Genomic DNA, 3,739 nt, shown 5'->3' with positions numbered 1-3,739 from the left:
TAAATGGTTTGACCTCTTAAATTAGGCATTTTGAAAAAATTCAGGTCCTAATCCACAGAAGAACAGGGAGTATTTACTAATTAAGATCTAGCTTAGCGTTCTATGACCAATAATCTTTTTAATTAAAGAAGATTTTGGGCCTGGGATTGAGGATATTTTTAACAGGAAAAGACTGAAATACCTACTCTTTCTCCTTTTTTTTTCAATTTACGTAGACTACATGTGGGAATTTTGTCCATTCAGCTGCTTCATTCTACTTTTGCAGGACTAGAACCCAAGACTCCTTTGACTTTGTCCATTTTCTCCTCATTTTTAGGTCTTTGAAAAATCTTTAATTCCATACTCCAAAATGTGTCTGATTGGTACTAATGAGGATAACTTTTTTCATCTTTTGAATCTTTAGTACAAAGTAGGAAGAAAAAAATCTTAGAGCTAACAAATTATAGTTGATGGAGTGCAGATATTATGTGTTTAACAGTTTATGAGAGTAAATAAAAAGGTTTAGTAGAGTTATAAATCTACTTGTGCAGTTAAGGTTTAACTTTTTGAAAGCTAGTTAGCTAGAAAGGCATTTGAAATGTGTTTGTATAATCGGACAGCTGTACCCCAGATACCTTCATTATTGCTAACAGTGGAAAAAGACAGTGGAAAAAGACTATAATTTCTTCGTATAATTCTTACAATGAAACAAGTAAATACTATTAACTAGAAAAAATAATCAGTCTACAGTTAGCCCACACACATCCAAATTTAAGCCCTTTCAACAAGAAAGGAAAGCTAGAAAACCTTTGCCAAAATCAGAACGTTCCCATTGAGATTACATAAGTTTCTGTTGAATTGAAATATATTTAGATAACATTTAATCCATTGATCTTTTGGTATTACCTTTCAGATGTTTCATAACTTTGTCTTTTTAGTATTCAAGAATATTATGTAAAGATCTTTTCTGCTTTGGTTCTTTATACTTAAAATGATCCCACTCAGCTATGCTGTTTGTTTTATTTTTAATTAATTTTTACACTGACTTGCCACTCTCCCCACAAAAAAGACCAACAGAACAGTATAATTTATAATTTGAAATGGTTAGAAAGTAAATAAAAGTCACAGGGAAGAGAACATTTTATTTAAAATACTTGGAGAAAAAAAGTTTTATTTTTAATATTAAAAAATGTTTGGCTATGCTAGATCTTATTTGCAGCGTTCAGAATCTTCTGTGTTTGTTGAGGCATGTGGGTTCATTTTTGTTTTGTTTTGTTTTTAGTTGTGGCATTTGGAATCTGTAGATGCAGCATGTAGGGATCTAGTTCCCTGACATGGGATCGAACCTGGGCCCCCTGCATTGGGAGTGCAGAGCCTTAGCCATTAGACCACCAGGAAGTCTCTGTTTTGATTATTAATTATGTATTCCTTGTCAGGTATTTCAAAATGTTTTATATCATTTCATTGTCACAAAGAATCCTATGGAGTACTATTATCCTCAGAGGGCAGTTGAGGCACCTGGGGTGCCTAGTACAGCCCAGTAGTTAGAGCTGTGCATATTGGTGTCTAACGCCTGGGTTTGAATCCCAGTGCAGTCTCCACCTGCTCTCAGGCCTTGGGCCTGTGTCTTACCTCCCTGTTTTGCTTTCCTTATCTGAAAAGTGAGCAGAGTGTCTACCTCATAGATAGATAACAATCATAACAACAGCCTAGGGCTGTTGTGAGAATTAAGAGAGTCAAATCATGTGAAGTGCTGTGAATGGTGCCTGGCAGATAAATACCCAGAAAATATTAATTAAAATATTCTTAAAATGTAAAATTTGTGCCCCAGCTAGAAGATGATTTAGCCAAAATTGAAATCTAAATCCTACAATATCAAGTCCTGTTCTTTTCTCTCTACCACGTTAATATTACCAGCGCATGTGTGCAGGCTAAGTTGCCTCAATCGTGTCCAACTCTTTATGACCCCATGGCGGGTAACCTGCCAAGCTCCTCTGTCATGGAATTCTCCAGGCAAGAATACTGGAGTGGGTTGCCGTTCCCATCTCCAGGGGATCTTCCCAACTCTTGGATCCAACTTGGATCTCCTGTTTTGCAGGCGGATTCTTTACCATCTGAGCCACCAGGGTGTATTAACAGAGTGAGGGTTAAATCCTGATTCTGGCCTACATATGTTAATTAGTAGTAACATTTTAGCCTACATCAATGTAGTAACATTTTAGCATACATCAATAAAATATAGGTGCTGCAAGGCTTTTCTAATAAAAAGATTAGTCCAATTATGTGTATGTTAGGCGCTAAGTCACGTCCAACTCTTCGAGACCCCATCGACTGTAGCCCAGCAGGCTCCTCTGTCCGTGGGATTTTCCAGTCAAGGATACTGAAGTGGGTTGCCATTTTCTTCTCCAGGGGATTTTTCTGACCTAGGGATCGAACTCCGGTCTCCTGCATTGCAGGCAGATTCTTTACCATCTGAGCCACCAGGGAAAAAAGATTAGTCAAATTATAGGTAAATACTGAATACATTTAAAGAAAATGTAAAAGGTATTTTAACATTTTATTAGTGAGATTAACATGAAGAGATTTGAATTTAATTTATCACCTCAAAGAGTCGGACAAGACCGTGCGACACTTACGCTTCACTTCAATCTTATGTATCCCTTGGAGTAGGGCAGGGCAACCCACTCCAGTATTCTTGCCTGGAGAATCCCATGGACAGAGAAGCCTAGCAGACTGCATTCCATAGGGTCGCAAAGAGTTGTACACAACTGAAGTGACTTACTGTGCAAAATTATGTATGCCCTAACGTACTCTGCCAAATGCTTGAAACAGCAAACATTGACATTTATATGGTGGTTTATACTTTGCAACACATTTTCACTTCCGTTAACTGAGTCTTAACCAAAGATCACGCGAGATAGGAGAACATGTATTAGTACCCCGAATTCATAGAATGCAGAAAAAGAGCTCCAAGAAAGTGACTTTTTAAAGGCAAGCAAATAACCAAGTTACAACTGAAAGCAGAAACTGGGCATGTGGATATTGCTTCTAAGACTGATTTTAAAATGAGCATATAAAACAAATCTTAAGTGTTCTTTTTATTAACAAGTGTTTATTGAGTGCTTGCTCTATACTAGGCTTTGTTTTAGGTGTTGGAAATATAGAGGTAAATAAAATCAAGTGCCTGTCCTGAAGAGAGTTTGTATTTTTTTGTTTCTCTTAAAGTTGCAGCAAATTAGTATTTATTGAAAATAGTCAGAAAAGGGGCTTATTGCTTAACTGATTCTAACAGACTGAATGTGTATCCTGTATATATCTCTGATTCATCTTTCCTTTAATTTAGAAGTTCCCTTTTAGGATTTTTGCAGTGCCTCACGGTCACTATTATAACAGCATTTTCTCATTGTTATAGAAAATGAAAAAGGGGGTTATATAAATAACTCTTAAGTGATCTGTTTAAAATCATTTCTATGTTTTTACCTTTTATTCATCAAGCACATGATGAAAGATTTACCGAAGCTCAGTTATCATAGATGTCTCATTTGTATATTAAACTTTGGTTTACTCAGAATTGTTTTTATATTTAGTGAAATATTTCTGGAGGCTTAGATGTACTTAATTATAATGTTAAATGTATTTGTATAGTATTCTGCCTCTAATGGCTTCCCTGATAGCTCAGTTGGTAAAGAATCTGCCTACAATGCAGGAGACCCAGGTTCGATTCCTGGGTTGGGAAGATCTGTTGGAGAAGGAATAAGCT

General features: G+C 36.3%; 1 non-coding gene across 1 annotated transcript; it reads left to right on the top strand.

Annotated features, from left to right (window-relative positions):
- The first annotated feature begins 3,643 nt into the window (after window positions 1-3,643).
- On the top strand, window positions 3,644-3,715 carry TRNAC-ACA. The gene has a single exon. It is a non-coding gene; the product is annotated as a tRNA-Cys (tRNA).
- The last annotated feature ends 24 nt before the right edge of the window (window positions 3,716-3,739 follow it).

The sequence above is a fragment of the Bison bison genome, unplaced genomic scaffold, assembly GCF_000754665.1.
Source record: "Bison bison bison isolate TAMUID 2011002044 unplaced genomic scaffold, Bison_UMD1.0 scf7180017864105, whole genome shotgun sequence".
Classification (NCBI taxonomy): domain Eukaryota; kingdom Metazoa; phylum Chordata; class Mammalia; order Artiodactyla; family Bovidae; genus Bison; species Bison bison.
This window is presented reverse-complemented; position numbering and strand designations above follow the sequence as displayed.